We start from the raw sequence: 21,383 nt of genomic DNA, 5'->3' as shown, positions 1-21,383 counted from the left end.
TATGTTCCTGTTATCCCTGGTCTGTCTAGGACCTTTATCATGAAATGTTGTTGGATTTTGTCAAAGACTTTTTCAGCATCTAGTGAGATGATCATTTGGTTTTTTTCTTTGTAGTTTGTTTATATGGTGAATTGCATTGATAGATTTTCATACGTTGAACCATCCCTGCATTCCTGGGATGAAGCCTACTTGATCATGGTGGATGATTTTTCTGATGTGTTCTTGGATTCGATTTGCTAGTATTTTACTGAGTATTTTTACATCAATGTTCATGAGGGAAATTGGTCTATAGTTCTCTTTCTTAGTTTTGTCTTTGTGTGGCTTGGGTACCAAGGTAATTGTAGCTTTGTAAAAAGAGTTTGGCAGTGAACTTCCTGCTTCTATTGTGTGGAACACTTTGAGGATTGAGGAGTATTGGAATTAGCTCGTCTTTGAATTTCTGGAATAATTCTGCACTGAAGCCATCTGGGCCTGGGCTTTTTTTTTTTTTTTTTTGGTTGGGAGACTTTTGATGACTGCTTCTATTTCAATAGGGGTTATAGGTCTGTTAAATTTGCTTATCTGTTCTTGATTGAATTTTGGCAAGTGATATCCAGAAAATTGTCCATTTCCATTAGATTTTTGAATTTTGTAGAGTACAGGTTTTCAAAGTATGACCTGATGATTCTCTGAATTTCCTCAGTGTCTGTTGTTATGTCCCCCTTTTCATTTCTGATTTTGTTAGTTAGCATGCTCTCTCTCTGCCTTTTGGTTAGTTTGGATAAAGGTTTGCCTATCTTGTTGATTTTCTCAAACAACCAACTCTTTGTTTCATTGATTCTTTGCAATGTTTCCCTGGTTTCTACTTGATTGATTTCAGCCCTCAATTTGATTATTTCCTGGCATCTACTCCTCCTGGGTGAATTTGCTTCTTTGTGGTCTAGAGCTTTCAGTTGTGCTGTTAATTCTCTAGTATAACTATTCCCCAGTTTCTTCATGTGGGCACTCAGTGCTATGAACTTTCCTCTCAGCACTACTTTCAAAGTGTCCCTAAGTTTGGATATGTTGTGTCTTCATTCTCATTGAATTCCAGGAAGTCTTTTTTTTTCTTTTTGTTTTTTTTTTGAGACAGGGTTTCTCTGTAGCTTTGGAGGCTGTCCTGGAACTAGCTCTTGTAGACCAGGCTGGTCTCGAACTCACAGAGATCCATTTGCCTCTGCCTCCCTAGTGCTGCGATTAAAGGCATGCGCCACCATCTCCCGGCCAAATTCCAGGAGGTCTTTAGTTTCTTTTTTTTTTCTTCCTTTACCCAGGCACGGTACAATTGTGCATTGTTTAATTTCCATTAGTTTGTAGGGTTTCTGTGATTTGTGTTTTGTTGAATTCTAATTTTAAAGCATGGTGGTCTGATAAGATACAGGGCGTTATTCCAATTTTTTTTATCTGTGGAGGTTTGCCATGCTTCTGATTATGTGGTCAATTTTAGAGAATGTTTCACGTGTCACTGAGAAGAATGTATATTCTTTTGTGTTTGGCTTGAATGTTCCATAGATGTCTGTTAAACCCAATTGGGTCATAACTTCTGTTAGTTCTTTTGTTTCTTTGTTAAGTTTCTGTTTGGAGGTGCTGTCTAGTGGTGAAAACGGAGTGTTGAAGTCTTCTACTACTAGTGTGTTCAATTTTATGTGTGATTTGAGCTTTAGTAATGTTTCTTTCATGAATGTGGGTGCCTTTGTATTTGGGGCATAGATGTTCAGAATTGACACTTCATCTTGATGGACATTTCTTGTGATGAATATGAAATATCCTTCTTCATCTCTTTTGATTGATTTTAATTTGAAGTCTAATTTGTTAGATACTAGGATTGCTACACCAACTTGTTTCTTGGGTCCGTTTGGTTGGAAAAACTTTTCCCAGTCTTTTACTATGAGGTATGATCTGTCTTTGACAATGATATGAGTTTCTTGTATGCTGCAGAAGGATGAGTTCTGTTTTCGTATCCATTCTGTTAATCTGTGTCTTTTTATAGGCAAGTTGAGACTGTTGACACTGAGGGGTATTAATGACCATTGATTGTTGATTCTTGTTTGTTTTGGATTTATTGGTGGTGGTGTTATTGTGTGTGGGTTTCCTCCCTTTTTCTTTTGGTGTTTGGTAAAGTGGGATTATCTATTGCCTACATCGTTGTGAGTCTAGTTATCTTTGTTGGGTTGAAGTTTTCCTTCCAGTATTTTCTGTAGGGCTGGATTTGTATTTTATCAGTTATAATTACATCTGTAGTTCCTGATAGTTTACCCAGCTTTTCTATTTCCAGCATCCCCTCATTCTGTGTTTTCCTTATTGTTTCTATTTCGGGTTTCAAGGCTTGGTCTGCTTGGGTTGTTTCCTTCACCTGTTTGTTTTTTCTTGACTCTCTTTAGAGTCTTTAAAGATTTGTTTATTTCTTCAATTTTTTGGTTTGACTCACCTTCTATTTCTTTAAGGGATTCCCTTGTATTCTCTCTGAGGGTTTCTATAATCTTCATAAAATGATTTTTAAGGTCTGTCTCTTCTGCTTCATCTATGTTGTGCTTTTCAGGTCTTGCTGGTGTGGTGTCTGTAGATTCTGGTGGAGTCATATTGGTCGTTCTATTGCTGAGTGTGTTCCCATCCCTTCTTTGAGTGGGAGCAGGTTGGGGTCTCTCTGTCTCCACTGGTGTCACTGAAGCTGGGTGCATGGGTATGGGGAGAGCTGAGGGTGGGTTCTGGCAGGACTCACTTCCCTTCCTCTCTGGGTGGGTCCTCTCAATGCCAGGAGTGGGCCCCTGGAAGATTGAGGGAGGGTGTGATGGGCGGGGATTGGGTCCCCAGGAGGACCCAAGCCCACCTGAAGCCGGGTGCGCAGGTATGGGGAGATGCAGTAAGCCAATTTTCTAGACCCCAAATAAATATACATTTAGTGAAAGAAAGAAGAAAGGAAGGCAAGAGGAAGACACACCTGAGATTGAGAGTGGGCAGTAAACTTGGAGAAGACAAGCTTAAAAGCTTGGGCCATGAATCTCATGACTTCATAGGTCATTTACAAAGCACCTGCCTTCCCAGGTTTATATATCACAGGCTTTTCTCACACATGCTGTGTGTTACCCAGGGAGGGAAGAACTGTCAGGCTTTTTCTATCAGTAGCTGCTTTTACATGTTATTTTTTGTTTCTTTGCTTTTTTGTTCTTGTGTTTGTTGTCGAAACAGCATCTCGCTAGGCAGTCCTGGCAGGCCTGGAACTTATTAAATAAGCAAGGCTGGCCTCAAATTCACAGGTGTCTGCATGCCTCTGCTTCTTGAATAATGGGATTAAAGGTCATGCCTATTTTTCATACATTAACGTCTAAATTCCTCTCTCTCTCTCTCTCTCTCTCTCTCTCTCTCTCTCTCTCTCTCTCTCTCTCTCTCTCTCTCTCTCTGTGCACCATAGCACACTTGTGGAAGTCAGAATACAACCTGTATGAATTTGTCCTCGTCTCCCACCCTGTAGGTTCAGGGATCACGCGTACTTGGGTTTAGTGCCAAGTAGTCTTGCAGATGAGCCTTTCATGTGTCAGTGTAGGTACCTCTCTCTGGGTATCCCTACCTTCCCGTCACAGTAGCAGAAAGTATACAGAAGGAAGGATTTGGTCCAGAAGGACACGTCTATCCTAGTTCTTTAGCCTGTTCCCTTGCATAGCGTGTTTGAGCCTCAGATTTTCTATCTGATACACATGTATTAATAATAAAATTAGTAGATGCACACTGGAAGCACTGAACCCAGGGCCTCTAGCATCTGAAATGTATCTATAGCACCGAGCTATACCCCAGCACTTACATATATGTTTCAAAGGTTCATATGTGTGATGAATATGTCAAAGTTGTTCTTTGTTCTTAGTGTGTGGTTTTTACATCAGGCTTCCCCCAGCAGCAATTCCACACATAATGTGGTATTAAAATAGTTTTACTTTTCTTATTTATTTGAGTTTTGGCTTATATATTTCAGGAAAGTGTATGTGTGTGAATGTTTTCCTCCATGCATGCCTGTGTACAACATTTGTGTCTGGTGACCCCAGAAGGCAGAAGGCAATGGATACTCTTGATCTGCAGTTACAGATAGTTCTGGGCCAACTTGTGGGTGCCAGGAATTGAACCCAGATCCTCTGGAAGAGCAGAAAGTGCTCTTAACTGCTGAGCCCTATCTCCACGTCCTGTTTTTGTTTTTGTTTTTTGAGACAAGTTCTCATGTGTTCCATTCTGGTCTCCAATTCACTGTGTAGCTTCTTGGTAAACAAAGTGAGGTGCCTCAGCAGTACCAGTCTGACCCCGGAAGATGCAATATACGTTGGAAGGCTGAAGAAGTTGGGTTTGGTGTCAGCAAAAGGAAAAGTTTCTTGCTGCTGACACGCTTGCTTTCATGCGTAGCTAGTGAGTTCATCTACTGTGTTACTGCTGCCGAGGCTTTTGCTATTGCTGCTTTCTTTTGTTGAGCAAGAAGCTACTGGATTCTCAGCATGTCCAGTGTCATGTACGCCAGTCTATGGCCCACCCCTTGTGATATATACTCATTCTGTTTCTTCTAGAGAACTCTGACTATCACAGGAGCCAAGCGTAGCCCTGAGCTCCTGATCCATCTTCCCTACATTCCAAGTGCTGCTATTGCAAGCATATACCACCACTCCCAGTTTGTGTAACACCGAGGACCAAATCCACGGCTTCATGTATGCTAGACGACTTCACTGTGTCCTCAGCAATTACTTGTTGAATTTTGTGTGTGTATGTATTGGGGCACATGTTTACGTGCAGGTGTCCATATGGAGGCCAAAATTGGCATTAATTACCTTCTTTGGTCACTCCCTTATATAATGAGGCAGGGTCTCTCACCTGAACTCAGAGATCACCTGTCTGGCTAGTTTGTAGGTAACTAGTTTGCACCCAGAGATCTCCTTCTCTGTGCCCCGTTATTGGGATTACAGGCATGCCAGCAATACCAGCACACCTGTTCAGTATTTATGTGTGTTCTGGAAAGCAGAACTCTGATCTTCATGCTTGCATGGCAAGTGCTTTACTGTCTGAGTCATCTTCTCAAACCTGTTTGCTTGTTTGTTTATTTATTTATTTATTTATTTATTAGACAGTATGTATGTATGTATGTATCCCAGGCTGGTGTCATATTTGCAGCAATTTCCATGCTTCAGTCCCATGACAGCTGCTGGTATTATAGTATGCGCCGCCTTGTCTATCTGAAAACATGGGTTTCGGAAGAGAAAATACAGAACAACTTCGCCACTGAGGGCTTGGTGTTGGCTTAAAAGATCTGACCAGGTAAGTACCTGATTGTTTTAACACCAAGGAAAGCCCTTACCTCCTGACATATGCAGTATGTGGGTGGAGCAATTAAGTGAAATCCTATACCCACTGCCCCCATGGGGCCCTAGTATTTGGTGAGAATTCCTCACTAATGCATACTTGTTCAGTGGTTTGTTGATCTCTCTCTCTCTTTCTCTCTCTCTCTCTCTCTCTCTCTCTCTCTCTCTCTCTCTCTCTCTCTCTCTCTCTCTCTCTCTCTCTCTCTCTCTCTCTCACACACACCAAAAACAGCAGCATAAAAACCAGGAAGCTGTGTGGAATGTTTACCAGACTAAGAGAGGCTGAGTTATGCAATGTGTGTTTACAGTGCAGGAGGGCAGAAATGCCCCTCCTAGGGCATACTAGGGAGGCAGAAGTATGCTGTGATTTCTTGCATTTTACTAACAAAACAGGTGCCAAACATCCTTCAAGAGGCTTTAGAAAGTGCCTGCTCTCCTTTTGGAAACTGTGTTTAAAGGCTGTAATGCCTAGGAGAAACAAACACAGAGTGAGGTTATCACTTCCTGAGTTGGCTGGGATGGTTTTAATGTGTTCCAGGGCTCCCAGAAGCCTCTGTACTGTGAACCATTGCTCTTGAGCTCATCTTTAGCTCTATTCTTTTCAATGTTCTGTGTTAGGATCAGACTTTACATTCTTAATCCAGCAATTGTGGCAGACCTACTCACTGAAAAACATAAGACATGGGATTAGGAACTATCAGTGAATAAAGCGCTTGTCATGCTAGTATGAGGACCTGAGTTCAAGTCCTTGGCTGAGATGGCTATAACCTATAACTGTTTATAACTCCAGTGAAGTGGAGTTCCAAGCAAGCCTGGCCTACAACCTTCTTTGAAAACAAACAAACAAACAAACAGAAAGCCATTCATATTACTTATCATTTACTGAAGTATTAAAGCAAAACCCGAAGGAAAAATGTAATGTTCCTTCAGAAGAAAAAAATTGCCATTGATCACCTTGTAACATCGCCACAGTCTCTTAGTAGCTTAGTAGTTTCTATTTGATGCTACTTCCCCACATCAACTCCAAATGGCATGCCCATTTAGATACCCAGACCACAGAAGAAACTGTGAGTTAAGCGGCTGAGGGACAGCAAGGTTAATGCCTGAACATTTGCACAGAAACGACATTTGGCGAGTATCAAATGTCTTGAGTTCTTTTTTTCTGGACATCAGAGATTTGATAGCCTTATTTATTTATAGCCAGTGAGATTATAAAATTGGTACCCTCTAGCATCTGATGACACAAATTCCTTTTGTTCCATTAGCACAGTAGAAGTAGTATGGACATCTAGTTATCTGCTAAGCAATGTAAATTTATAAGACTAGAGAAATTTGCAGGTAGGCATGCAAAGCCCTAAAAGAATTGCCTTCATTTATTTCATACGTATGAATGTTTTGCTTGTATTTATGTATGTATGTGAACTCCTGCCTGCCTAGTGTCCTCAGAAGTCAGAAGTGGGCACCATGTTCTGGGGAACTATAGTCAATATGTAGGTGTTGGGAATTGAATCTAAATTCTCTGCAAGTCACACATATTCTTTTTTATTTATTTTTAAATTTAAATTAAAAACAAGGTTGCTTCACATGTCAATCTCAGGTCCCTCTCCCTTTCTCTCCCCTCCTCCCACCCCCTCCCACTCACCCCACCCAACAACCCCTTCTCACAATCCCCACTCCTTTCCCCAGGGAGGGTGAGACCCTCCATGGGGGGGTGTCCACAGTCTGTCATTTCATCCAGGTCAGGGCCTAGAACCTCCCCCCAAGAGTTCAGACTGAGAGAGCATCTTTCATTGTGGGATGGGTACCCAAAGTCCATTTGTATGCAGGGATAAATGCTGATCTACTACCCAAGGTCCCATAGATTGCCTAGGCCTCCTCACTGACACCCACATTTAGAGGGTCTTGTCAGTCCCATGCTGGATTCCCAACAATCAGTCTAGGGTTCAAAGCCCCCCCTTTATTCAGGTTAGCTGTTTCTGTGGGTTAAACAAGCACAGGCTTGACCCCTATGCTCATCAGTCCTCCCTCTCTGTCAGTGGGTCCCTTGAGTTCAGCTGTGGGTGTCTGCCTCTGCTTCCATCAGTCATTGGTTGAAAGTTCTGTTTCTCAGACTCTCTGGCAGTGGGATTGTAAGCTGACATTCCCCTGATGCACGTCTAAAATTCATATGTTAGTGAGTAAATACCATGTTTGTCTTTGTGTGACTGGGTTACATCACTCAGGATGGTTGCTTCTAGTGCCATCCATTCGCCTGCAAATTTTAAGATTCTATTGTTTTCTTTTTCTGCTGAATAGTACTCCATTGTATAAATGTACCACATTTTCTCTATCCACTCTTCAATTAAGGGGCATTTAGGCTGCTTCCAGGTTCTGGCTGTTACAAATAATGCTTCTATGAACATAGTGGAACAGATGTCCTTGTTGTATGAATTGGCATCTTTTTTTTTCATTTTTTATTTTAATTTTAAATAGCTTGTTTTACATGTCAATCCCAGTTCCCTCTCCCTCCCCTCTTCCCGCACTCCCCTTCCCCCCCTCCCACCCTATTGCCAAATCCTTCCACATAGGGGATATCTAGAGTCTGTAATTTTACTCTTGGTAGGGTCAAGGCACTCCCCTAAGAGTCCAGGCTGAGAGAGCATCTCTCTTTGTGCTATAGGCACATGAAGACAGTTTGTATACCAGGGATAGACACTGATCCACAGCTCAGGGCCCCATAGGTTGCCCAGGCCTTCTCGCTGACACTCACATTTGGGGGTTCCAGATCAGTCCCATGCTGGCCTCCCCACTGTTGGTCTGGGGTTCAAGGGCACTCCCCTGTTCAGATCAGCTGTCTCTGCTGGTTTTGCCAGCCCATTCTTTGCCAATTTGCTCATCACTCCTCTCTGTCACTGGGTTCCTTGGGTTCAGTTCAGTGATTAGTTGTGTGTTTGCCTCTGCTTCCATCAGTCACAGGATGAAGGCTCCCGGATGGTTATAGACATCAAGTTCATTATCAGGAATGGGCATTTGAGGTGGTCCCTCCACTATTGCTTAGCTTGCCAATTGATGTTATACCTTTAGATCACTCGAGGTCACTCTGGTGCCTGATCTGTCTTCGATCCTATGATTCCCATTTCCCCTATTCTACCCCCACCCCCTCAACTTCCTGTTCCCCCGTGACCAACTCCCTTCCTCTTTACCCCCTCTATTCTTCCCAGGTCCCACTCCCCCCCTCCCCTCGCCTTGTTCCCCATCCATTCAGAGGATCTTGTCTCCATCCTCTTCTCTTGGGTACTATGCATATATGCATATCTTTTAGGTTCTTTCCTGTTTCCCAGACTCTCTATCTGTGGAAGTGCAGACTGGCACTATCCTGATCCATGTCTAAAATCCATATATGAGTGAGTATATACCATGTTTGTCTTTTTGCGACTGGGTTACCTCACTCAGGATGGTTTCTTCCAGTGCTATCCATTTCCCTGCAAATTTCAAGATTCCATTGTTTTTTTTCTGCTGAGTAATACTCCATTGTGTAAATGTACCACATTTTCTCCATCCACTCTTCAGTTGAGGGGCATCTAGGTTGCTTCCAGGTTCTGGCTATTACAAACAATGCTGCTATGAACATAGTGGAGCAGATGCCCTTGTTGTATGAACCTGCCTCATTTGGATAAATGCCTAAGAGTGGAATTGCTGGGTCTAGTGGTAGATTAATTCCCATTTTCCTGAGGAATCTCCATACTGATTTCCAAAGAGGCTGTATGAGTCGGCATTCCCACCAGCAGTGGAGGAGTGTTCCTCTCTCTCCACATCCTCTCCAGCATAAATTGTCTTCGGTGTTTTTGATTCTAGCCATTCTGACAGGAGTAAGATGGTATCTCAGAGTTGTTTTGATTTGCATTTCCCTGATGGCTAAGGATGTTGAGCACTTTCTTAAGTGTCTCTTGGCCATTTTAGCCTCCTCTACTGAGAATTCTCTATTTAGCTCTGTACCCCACCTTTCAAGTGGATCCTTTGGTGTTTTGGAGACTTGTTTCTTGAGTTCTTTGTAAATTTTGGAGATTAGCCCTCTGTCAGATGTAGGGTTAGTGAATATCTTTTCCCATTCTGTGGCCTGCCTTTTTGTCTTTTTGACTGTGTCCTTTGCCTTACAGAAGCTTTTTAGTTTCAAAAGGTCCCATTTGTTAATTGTCCATCTCAGTGCCTGTGCCACTGGTGTTATGTTTAGGAAGTGGTCTCCTGTACCAACTCGTTGAAGAGTATCTCCCACTTTCTCTTCTAAAAGTTTCAGTGTGGCTGGATTTATGTTGAGATCCTTGATCCATTTGGACTTAAGTTTTGTACAAGGCGATAAACATGGATCTATCTTCAGTCTTCTGCATACCAGTACCCAGTTATGCCAGCACCATTTGTTGAAGATGCTTTCTTTTTTCCATTGTACAGTTTTAGCTTCTTTGTCAAAAATCAGGTGTTCATAGGTGTGTGGGTTAAAATTAGGGCTTTCGATTCGGTTCCATTGGTCTACCTGCCTACTTTTGTGCCAATACCAAGCTGTTTTCAGGACTATAGCTCTATAATAGAGCTTGAAGTCAGGCATGGTGATGCCTCCTGAAGTTCCTCTATTATATAGGAATGTTTTGGCTATCCTGGGCCTTTTGTTTTTCCATATAAAGTTGATTAATGTTCTTTCCAGGTCCTTGAAGAATTGTGATGGAATTTTGATAGGGATTGCATTGAATCTGTAGACTGCTTTTGGCAAGATTGCCATTTTTATTATGTTGATCCTACCAATCCAAGAGCATGGGAGATCTTTCCATTTTCTGGTATGTTCTTTGATTTCTTTCTTCAAAGACACAAAGTTCTTGATATACAGGTCCTTCACTTCCTTGGTTAACATTATCCCCAGATATTTGATGCTGTTTTTGGCTATTGTAAAAGGTGATGTTTCTCTGATTTCTTTCTCAGTCACTTCATCTTCTGTATATAATAGGGCCACTGATTTTTTTGAGTTTACCTTGTATCCTGCCACATTGCTGAAGGTGTTTATCAGCTCTAGGAGTAAACTTGCGGAGTTTTTTGGGTAACTTATGTAAACTATCATATCATCTGCAAATAGTGAAAGTTTGACTTCTTCTTTTCCTATTTGTATCCCCTTTATCTCCTTTTGTTGTCTTATTGCTGTAGCTACAACTTCTAGTACAATATTGAAGAGATATGGAGAGAGTGGACAGCCTTGTCTTGTTCCTGATTTTAGAGGAATTGCTTTGAGTTTCTCTCCATTTAGTTTGATGTTAGCTGTTGGTTTACTGTATATTGCTTTAATTATATTCAGGTACGTTCCTGTTATCCCTGATCTCTCTAGGACCTTTATCATGAAGGGATGCTGGATTTTGTCAAAGGCTTTTTCAGCATCTAGTGAGATGATCATGTGGTTTTTCTTTTGCAGATTGTTAATATGGTGGATTACATTGATAGATTTTCTAATGTTAAACCATCCCTGCATTCCTGGAATGAAGCCTACTTGATCATGGTGGATGATTTTTCTGATGTGTTCTTGAATCCGGTTTGCGAGTATTTTATTGAGTATTTTTGCATCAATGTTCATGAGGGAAATTGGTCTATAGTTCTCTTTCTTAGTGGTGTCTTTGTGTGGCTTGGGTATCAAGGTAATTGTAGCCTCGTAGAAAGAGTTTGGCAGTGAGCCTCCTGCTTCTATTGTGTGGAATACTTTGACGAGTATTGGAATGAGCTCTTCTTTGAATTTCTGGTAGAATTCTGCACTGAAGCCATCTGGGCCTGGGCTTTTTTTGTTTGGGAGACTTTTGATGACTGCTTCTATTTCATTAGGGGTTATAGGTCTGTTTAGATTATTTATCTGTTCTTGATTTAGTTTTGGCAAGTGATATCTATCCAGGAAATTGTCCATTTCCTTTAAATTTTCAAATTTTGTGGAGTACAGATTTTCAAAGTATGCCCTGATGATTCTCTTGATTTCCTCAGAGTCCGTTGTTATGTCCCCTTTTTCATCCCTGATTTTGTTAATTAGCATGTTCTCTCTCTGTCTTTTGGTTAGTTTGGACAGAGGTTTGTCTATTTTGTTGATTTTCTCAAAGAACCAACTCTTTGTTTCATTGATTCTTCTCAGTGTTTTCCTGGTTTCTACTTGATTGATTTCAGCCCTCAATTTGATTATTTCCTGGCGTCTGCTCCTCCTGGGGGAGTTTGCTTCTTTTTGTTCTAGAACATTCAGCTGTGCTATTAATTCTCTAGTATGACTGTTTTCCAGTTTTTTCATGTGGGCACTTAGTGCTATAAACTTTCCTCTCAGCACTGCTTTCAAAGTGTCCCATAAGTTTGTGTATGTTGTGTCTTCATTCTCATTGAAATCGAGGAAGTCTTTAATTTCTTTTTTTATTTGTTCCTTTACCCAGGGATGGTGCAATTGTGCATTGTTCAATCTCCATGAGTTTGTAGGGTTTCTGCGATTTGTGTTATTGTTGAATTCTAATGTTAATGCATGGTGGTCTGATAAGATGCAGGGGGTTATTCCAATTTTTTTGTATCTGTGGAGATTTGCTATGTTTCCTATTATGTGGTCAATTTTAGAGAAGGTTCCATGTGGTGCCGAGAAGAAGGTATATCCCTTTGTATTTGGGTGGAGTGTTCTATAGATGTCTGTTAAACCCAGTTGTGTCATAACTTCTATTAATTCTTTTGTTTCTTTGTTAAGTTTCTGTCTGGAGGTCCTGTCTAGCGGTGAGAGTGGAGTGTTGAAGTCTCCTACTATTAGTGTGTGAGATTTTATGTGCATTTTGAGCTTTAGTAATGTTTCTTTCATGAATGTAGGTGCCTTTGTATTTGGGGCATAGATGTTTAAAATCGAGACTTCGTCTTGATGTATTTTTCCTTTGATGAATATGAAGTGCCCTTCTTCATCTCTTTTGATTGATTTTAATTTGAAGTCTAATTTGTTAGATATTAGGATTGCTACACCCGCTTGTTTCTTGGGGCCGTTTGATTGGAAGATCTTTTCCCAGCCCTTTACTCTGAGATAACGTCTGTCTTTGGTGTTGAGATGTGTTTCTTGTATGCAGCAGAAGGAAGGGTTCTGTCTTCGTATCCATTCTGCTAGTCTGTGTCTTTTTATAGGCAAGTTGAGGCCGTTGACATTGAGGGATATTAATGACCATTGATTGGTGATCCTTGTTTGCGCTTGATTTATTGTTAGTGAAGTTATTTTGTGTAGTTTCTCCTCCCTTTTTCTTTTGGTGTTTTGTAAAGTATGATTATATATTGCCTGTGTCTTTGTGAATGTAGTTATCTTCCTTGGCTCTAGGTTTTCCTTCTAGCATTTTCTGTAGAGCTGGATTCATGGATACGTATTGTTTAAATCTGGCTTTGTCATGGAATATTTTGTTTTCTCCATCTATGGTAATTGAGAGCTTTGCTGGATATAGTAGTCTGGGCTGGCATCCTTGTTCCCTTAGCGTTTGTAGGACATCTGACCAGGATCTTCTGGCTTTCATCGTTTCCATTGAGAAGTCAGGTGTAATTCGGATAGGTCTGCCTTTGTATGTTACTTGGCCTTTTTCTTTAGCTGCTCTTAATATTTTCTCTTTACTCTGTAGGTTTGATGTTTTGATTATTATATGGCGAGGTGACTTCTTTTTCTGGTCAAGCCTATTTGGTGTTCTGTAAGATTCTTGTACTTTCATAGGCATATCTTTCTTTAGGTTAGGGAAGTTTTCTTCTATGATTTTGTTGAATATGTTTTGTGTACCTTTAAGTTGAAGTTCTTCACCTTCTTCTATACCTATTATTCTCAGGTTTGGCTTCTTCACGGTGACCCATATTTCCTGGATATTTTGTGTTAAGGATTTGTTGGTTTTGAGATTTTCTTTGCTTGACGACTCTATATCCTCTAATGAGTCTTCAACACCTGAGATTCTCTCTTCTATCTCTTGTATTCTATTGGTGATACTTGCATCTGTAGTTCCAGACCGTTTACCGAGCTTTTCTATTTCCAGCATCCCTTCATTCTGTGTTTTCTTTATCGTTTCTATTTCAGCTTTCAATCCTTCAACTGTTTGAGCTGTTTCCTCAATTTTCTTGGTTGTTTTTTCTTGGTGCTCTTTAGATTCTTCAAGAGATTTGTTTATTTCTTGAATTTTTCCCCCCATTTCATGGATTTTTTTGTTTGTTTTTTCTTCTATTTCTTTAAGGGATTTCCTTGTTTCTTCTTTGAGGGTCTCCATCATCTTCATGCGATAATTTTTAAGGTCTGTCTCCTCTTGTTCATCTATGTAGTGCTTTTCGGGTCTTGCTGGTGTTGGATCCCTGGATTCTGGTGGGGTCATGTTGGTGTTTCTATTGCTGAGTGATCTCTTATTCTGTCTTCTTCCCATCTCTTCTTCCAGTGGGTGCTGGTGGGGTCTTTCCGTCTCCTCTGGTCTCCTTCCTTAGTGCAGCTGAAGCTGGGGATGCTGAAGCTGGACTCGCTGGGGTTGGGGTCTTGGAGGGGCTGATCTCTTTCCTGAAGCTGTACTCGCTGGGGTTGGGGTCTTGGATGGGTTGATGTCTTTCCTGAAGCTGGGCTCGCTGGGTTGGGGTCTTGGAGGGGCTGATCTCTTTCCTGTGTGGGCGGCTCTTCTGGAAGCCGGGAGCGGCCCCGAAGATGGAGGGGGATGGGTGATGGGCGGGCGGTCCCCCGCTGGAGACCCAATCTCACCTGAAGCTGGGCTCGCTGGGTTGGGGTCTTGGAGGGGCTGATCTCTTTCCTGTGTGGGCGGCTCTTCTGGAAGCCAGGAGTGGCCCCGAAGATGGAGGGGGATGGGTGATGGGCGGGCGGTCCCCCGCTGGAGACCCAATCTCACCTGAAGCTGGGCTCGCTGGGTTGGGGTCTTGGAGGTGCTGATTTCTTTCCTGTGTGGGCCGCTCTTCTGGAAGCCAGGAGCAGCCCCGAAGATGGAGGGGGGGGGATGGGTGATGGGCGGGCGGTCCCTGCTGGAGACCCAATCTCACCTGAAGCTGGGCTCGCTGGGTTGGGGTCTTGGAGGGGCTGATCTCTTCCTGTGTGGGCAGCTCTTCTGGAAGCCGGGAGCGGCCCCGAAGATGGAGGGGGAAGGGTGATGGGCGGGCGGTCCCCCGCTGGAGACCCAATCTCACCTGAAGCTGGACTCCGAATTGGCATCTTTTGGGTATATGCCTAAGAGTGGAATTGCTGGGTCTTGTGGTAGGCTGATTGGCATTTCTCTGAGGAATCTCTATACTGATTTCCAAAGTGGCTGAACCAGTTGGCACTCCCACCAGCAGTGGAGGAGTGTTCCCCTTTCTCCACATCCTCTCCAGCATAAACTGTCATTGGTGTTTTTGAATTTAGTCATTCTGACAGGAGTGAGATGGTATCTCAGCACTGTTTTTATTTGCATTTCCGGGATGTATAGGGACATCTAGCACTTTCTTAAGTGCCTCTCAGCCATTTTAGACTCCTCTGTTGAGAATTCTCTATTTAGTTCTGTAGCCCACTTTTTAATTGGCTTCTTTGCTGTTTTGGAGACTTGCTTCTTGAGTTCTTTGTAAATATTGGAGATCAGCCCTCTGTCAGATGTAAGGTTAGTAAATATCTTTTCCAATTCAGTGGGCTTCCTTTTTGTCTTGTTGACTGTGTCCTTTGCCTTACAGAAGCTTCTCAGTTTCAGGAGATACCATGTATTAGTTGTTGACCTTAGTGTCTGTGCTACTGGTGTTACGTTCAGGAATTGATCTCCTGTACCAATTCGTTCAAGGGTACCTCCCACTTTGTATTCTAAGAGATTCAGTGTGGCTGGATTTATGTTGAGGTCTTTGATCCATTTGGACTTATGTTTTGTGCGTGGCGATAGACATGGATCTATCCACATTCTTCTACATGCCAGCATCCAGTTATGCCATCATCATTTGTTGAAGATGCTTTCTTTTTTCCATTGTATATTTTAGCTTATCAAAGATCAGATGTTTATACATGTATGGGTTAATACCAGGGTGTTCAATTCTATTCCATTGGATTACGTGTCTATTTTTGTGTCAATACCAAGCCGTTTTCAGGACTATAGCTGTATAATAGAGCTTGAAGTCAGGGATGGTGATGCCTCCACATGTTACTTTGTTGATTAAGGTTGTTTTGTCTATCCTGGGTCTTTTGTTTTGCCATATAAAGTTGAGAATTGTTCTTTCCTGATCTGTGAAGAATTGTGCTGGTATTTTAATGGGGATTGCATTAAATCTTTAGGTTGCTTTTGGCAGGATTGCCAATCTTACTACACTGATCCTACCTATCCAAGAGCATGGGAGATCTTTCCATTTTCTTGTGTCTTCTTTAATGTCTTTCTTTAAAGACTCAAAGTTCTTGCGATACAGGTCTTTCACTTGTTTGGTTAGCATTACCCCAAGGTATTTTATGTTGTTTTTGGCAATTGTAAAGGGAGATGTTTCTCTGATTTCTTTCTCAGCCCTTTTATCATCTGTATATAGTAGGGCTACTGATTTTCTTGAGTTGATCTTGTAGCCTGCCACTTTGCTGAAGGTATTTATCAGCTGTAGGAGTTCTCTGGTAGAGTTCTTTGGATCACTTATGTACACTATCATATCATCTGCAAATAGTGAAAGTTTGACCTCTTCCTTTCCAATTTGTATCCCCTTGATCTCATTTTGTTGTTGTATTGCTCTAGCTAGAACTTTGAGTACAATATTGAAGAGGTATGGAGAGAGTGGACATCCTTGTATTGTTCCTGATTTTAGAGGAATCATGTTAAGTTTCTGTCCTTTACCATGAAGGGGTTTTGGATTTTGTCAAAGGCTTTTTCTGCATCTAGTGAGATGATTATATGATTTTTGTTTCTTAGTTTATTTATATGGTGAATTACATTGATAGATTTTCGTATGTTGAACCATCCCTGCATCCCTGGAATGAAGTCTACTTATCATGGTGGATGAGTTGTCTGATGTGTTCTTGGATCTGATTTGCCAGTATTGTATTGAGTATTTTTGCATCAAATGTTTATGAGGGATACTGGTCTGAAGTTCTCTTTCTTAGTTGTGTCTTTGTGTGGCTTGTGTATCAAGGTTATTGAAGCCTCGTAGAAAGAGTTTGTCAAAGACTCTTCTGCTTCTATTGTGTGGAATCCTTTAGAAGAATTGGTATAAACTGTTCTTTGAATTTCTTGTAGAATTCTGCACTGAGGCCATCTGGCCCTGGGCTTTTTTTGGTTGTGAGGCTTTTGATGACTGCTTCTCTTTCCATAGGGGTTATAGGTCTATTTAAATGGCTTATTTGTTCTTGATTTAATTTTTGCAAGTGATTGCCATCCAGACAACTGTCCATTTCCTTTAAATTTTCAAATTTGTTTGAGTACAGGTTTTCAAAGTATGACCTGATGATTCTCTGAATTTTCTCAATGTCGGTTGTTATGTTCCCCCCTTTTTATTTCTGATTTTGTTAATTTTCATTTTCACACTCTATGGTTTCATAAGTTTGGATAAAGCTTTGTCTATCTTGTTGATTTTTTCAAATAACCAACTATTCATTACATTGTTTTTTTTTATTGTTTTCCTAGTTTCTACTTTATTGATTTCATCCCTCAATTTGATTATTTCCTGGCATTTACTCCTCTTGGCTGAGTTTGTTTCTTTTCATTTAGAGCTTTCTGCTGTGTTGTTAATTCTCTAGTGTAACTATTCTCCAGCTCTTCATGTGGGCACTTAGTGCTATGAACTTCTCTCTTGGCACTGCTTTTGAAGTGTCCCATAAGTTTGGGTATGTTGTGTTTTCATTCTCAATGATATCTAGGAAGTCTTTAATTTCTCTTTTTATTTCTTATTTGATCCAGGATTGGTGCAATTGCATATTATTCAGTTTCCATGAATTTGTAGGTTTTCTGAAAAAATATGGTACGCTTCAGGGATTTGTGTGTCATCCTTGTGCAGGGCCCATGCTCATCTTCTCTGTATTGTTCCAGTTTTAGTATGTGCTGCTGAAGTGAGCACAGTCACACATATTCTTAACCAGTAAGTCATCTACCCTCCCTACCCCTCCACCAGCAACCTTTTTGGAGAGGATCTCACTATATAGCCCTGGTTGGTCTGGAATTCTCCGTGTAGACCAGACTAGCCTCAAGCTCACAGAGATCCACCTGGCATTGCCTACTGAATGCTGGGATTAAAACCATGTGCTGCTACACCTGGCTCCCATTCTCTTTCCCCACTTCTCAGCAGGGTCTCATGTATTCTAAGCAGGTCTCAAGCTCAGTATGTAACCAAGGATGGCCTCAAACTCCTGCTCCTACTGCTTCCACCTTTTCAGTGCTGGCATTGCAGGCATACATTATCACATATTACAGGCAGCACCAGGGAGATAATGCATGGCTTCATGCATGCTAGGCAAGTGCTGAACTAGGTTTGTAGCCTCGGTTACTCTTTAACTTGATCAATGGCGCACTAACTCCTAATCTAAGATGAACTCGAATTTTCCTTATGGAAATAAAAAGTTGTTTTTGAGAGGAAAAAAGATTATAAATGCCACATTGATACAGAACTGAAAAAACAATTCCATTTGGGTGTTGTGTCACATTCCTGTAATCCCAGCATTCTGGATTACAGGATAGAGACGGAGAGTTGAAATGCAGCCCCAGAAAGAAAAGCAAATAAACAAACAAAAAGCACAAAGAAAGAAATTTGTTGAGATTACTAAGTGAAACAGAAAATGGCACAATTCTAAGTAGTATTTACATTGTGTTTTTAACCAAGGTTTCATAAGTAAAATCGAGACAAGAATATTTTGTACATTGTGGGTTCAAGACTATATTTAGGGGCTGAAGAGCTAGCTCAGTAGTTAAGAACACTTGTTGCTTTTTCAAAGGACCCAGGTTTCTCCCAGTACCTATGCCAGAGGTTCACAATTGCCTGTAAGTCAAGCTGTAGGGAAATCTAACACCTTCTTCTGGCCTCTGAATACACCCTCCCCACTCTCTTACACACACCCCAACAATATATTCTTAAAATGTCTGTGTGTAGAGTGATTGTGTTAGCAAGGCAATGTCCCCCAAATGAACCTTTAGTTTTCCCTATAGGTTCGCAGCCTGGGGATCTGGCTCAGTTTGTTGAATGCTTGTCTGGTATGTACAAAGCCCTGGGTTCCATCCCAACACTGCAAAGCGGGATGAGATTGTACCCCAGCATGAGGAGGTACAATCAAGAAGATCAGAAATTGAAGGTCATCCCATCTACATAGAAATTTTGGGGCTTTCTTGGGATACAAGAGAACTTGTGTAAAAAAACAAAAACCAACCCCCCCCAAACAAAACACAACTATCATCAGTGTATAGATCCCTTAACAATTTTGCACTTCTGTCAAGCTGTAAAAGCAGACTACATTCCTTAGGCTCTATTGCCACCTAGTGGTACATTGCTGTTATCTTGAGACCCTGTCTTTTTTTTTGTGTGTGTGATGCTATTGCTGTGAGGACCAAAAGCAACTTGGGGAAAAGAGGGTTTGTTTGGCTTATAATTCCATATCATATTTCATTATATAAGGCGGGCATAGCAGGACCCTGGAGGCAGGAGCTTACCCAGAGTCTATAGGGAAGTGCTGCTTACTGGCTTTTTCAGTCCACTTTCTTAGAGAACCAAGGAGTAGAACCATTCAGAGTGGTCTGAGCTGTCCACAAAAATCACAAAATAAGAAAAGTCTCTGAATGCTTGCCTAATTTGAGACTTCCTCTTGTCTGACAGACTGTAGTCTTATGTTTATCAAGTTGACATAAAAACTAGCCAACACAGAAACTGCCACAGTGCCCCATTTTGGTCCTCACACAAAGATTTTGTGATTTTATTTTTCATTGCCAAGCATAATACAGCAGTCATGCTCATCCCATTGAAAGGAAACAAGGATTTATATCAGTTTAATGGAGAATCATTCACTGTGTTGATTGTGGATGGAAGTTTTTTTTCCCCCTGCTAGGTCCCACAACCCTTCAGTCCCAAATAAAAACACAGGGGCAACTACATGGCATCTCTTTGACTCCTCCTACTACCTTTCTCTATCCCTGTTTGGATTTTCCACTTGGCTAAATCCTGCCTGTCCATTGGCTAAAACAGCTTTATTCATCAACCAATAAGAGAAGCATATATTCACAACATATAGAAGGACATCCCCCATCAGTTGAGTAAAAGTTAGTCACATTCTTGGGCCTCAGTTATTCCTTATTTTGGATGAGAATAGTAACATCTGCCTAGATTTATTCTCTTTAAATCAGTTACTGTAGGACCCAAACAGATGGTTCAGTATGTCACTAACATGACTAACAGCACTTACTTAAAAATGAGGTATGACAGCACATGGCTAAAAACCCAACACTTGGGAGCCAAGACTGGCCAGACATTCTAGCTGAAATGCTGAGTTCCAGGCTTAGCAAGAAATCCTGTCTCAAGCAATAGTGTTGAGAGCTGGAGAGATGACTCAACAGGGAAAAGTACTCATCTTGCAAAGCTCTAACCTTACAAGGCTCAAAAGCTGAGTTCAACACCCCCTGCTCCCAGAAGCTAAGCAGTGAGCAGAATGCTTTAGCAGGAAGCTGTAATCCCAGCATTCACACAGTGAAATGGAAGGCAGAGAAAGGAGGCCCACTTAGAAGCCTGTGGGCCAGCTAGCCTGGAGTTCATATTCAACACAGCCAAAACGAGGGAAGCCATGACTTAGGAAGGAATGTAGCAATTCCTGAAAGTGGTCTCTCTCTCTCTCTCTCTCTCTCTCTCTCTCTCTCTCTCTCTCTCTCTCTCTCTCTCTCTCTCTCTCTCTCTCTCTCTCTCTCTCTCTCTCTCTCTCTCCCTCTCCCTCCCTCCCTCCCACCCACCCACACACACATTAATCAGTCTAAAACATAACACATGCTCCTATCATAGAAGAACATGAGTGGTTAAATGGGGGCCCAAGGATTCAAAGTACTCCGTACTATTATCGTTGTGAGATATTCGATCACACTGTGAAACTGGAATTCTCGGTTGCTTTAATTAAATAAAATCAACCTTGGGTCAGAAGGTCGAGTTATTGACTAGGTGACAGAAAGTAATCATAGAGAGACAGACGGTGTGCAGGAGACAACAGCGAGATGCACAGGAAGTAGTAGGGAGGGACTTAGTGTGGTGTGGTTTCTTTTGTATTGGTGGTGCAGAAGGAGGCTATCTTTCAGAGACACCAGCAGAAAGAGGTCAGCTTGTTGCTAGTCAGTTCCTCTGAGCTAGCAGAGTTTCACTGCAGCCTCTGACTCCTGATCTTATTGATAAATAGAATGATAGAAATGTAATTAAAAGCCATATTTGGTGGCAGCTCCAGAGCTGGTGCCTGCGGAAATGGAATGTCCCACCATCGTGCCTGAGCAGCAGCGAGGCCCGCTGCCAGAGAAGCAGGCCAGTGACTGTGGAGCCATGATTACTACCTGAAACAGCAGTAGATTAAAGCACAGGCTCGTGCCTTGGAGAAACAGCATTTGGTGCCCAATGTCCGGCCATGTATATCCACATAGGTCCTGCGAAAGCTGAAAGAATTGGACGCAGTGCCCTGGTGACTGCAGTCTCTCGGGTAGGTGTGCTACTTGGGTGGGAGACTAGATAGAAATGCCAGCCTCAGCATGGGTACACTAGCATGGACACAGCAACCTCTCAGAGCTGGGATGGTTAGGTATGGTAGGGACTGTTACGCCGTGCTCCTGCTATTGTCTGTGGACCCAAAGTGGGTAGAGTCAGCCCCAAGCAACACATGCTAAGAGAAGCTGTGAGGTGGGTAGCCTCGGAGGTTAGGTAAGCTTGGCCCACATGGTCAGGGAAATGCTGTAGATGCGCAAAAAGCCAGATCCAGACCCCCCCCTCCAAGAAACTCCAAAACCTCTAATAGGTACAGTATGCTTGAAAATGTGCTTAGAGGCTGAAGAAAGAAAAAAAATGGGTATAGACAGTCATAGAAAGGATGTAGTAGTTTAAAAATAATAAAATGAAATCTTTAAAGAGAGAGTAAAGTAATACAAAAAG

General features: G+C 41.8%; 1 long non-coding RNA gene and 1 other non-coding gene across 2 annotated transcripts; one reads left to right on the top strand and one right to left on the bottom strand.

Annotated features, from left to right (window-relative positions):
- Positions 1 to 1,615: 1,615 nt before the first annotated feature.
- LOC121144081 lies at positions 1,616 to 20,923 on the top strand. The gene is made up of 3 exons (XR_005881406.1): positions 1,616 to 1,648; positions 5,175 to 5,301; positions 20,686 to 20,923. It is a non-coding gene; the product is annotated as an uncharacterized LOC121144081 (long non-coding RNA).
- LOC121144222 lies at positions 17,244 to 17,346 on the bottom strand. The gene has a single exon (XR_005881541.1). It is a non-coding gene; the product is annotated as a U6 spliceosomal RNA (small nuclear RNA).
- Positions 20,924 to 21,383: the final 460 nt, after the last annotated feature.

This window comes from Mesocricetus auratus, unplaced genomic scaffold (genome assembly GCF_017639785.1).
Source record: "Mesocricetus auratus isolate SY011 unplaced genomic scaffold, BCM_Maur_2.0 Super-Scaffold_100014, whole genome shotgun sequence".
Taxonomy (NCBI): Eukaryota; Metazoa; Chordata; class Mammalia; order Rodentia; family Cricetidae; genus Mesocricetus; species Mesocricetus auratus.
The sequence above is the reverse complement of the archived record's forward strand: the minus strand, read 5'-3'. Positions and strand labels throughout refer to the sequence as shown.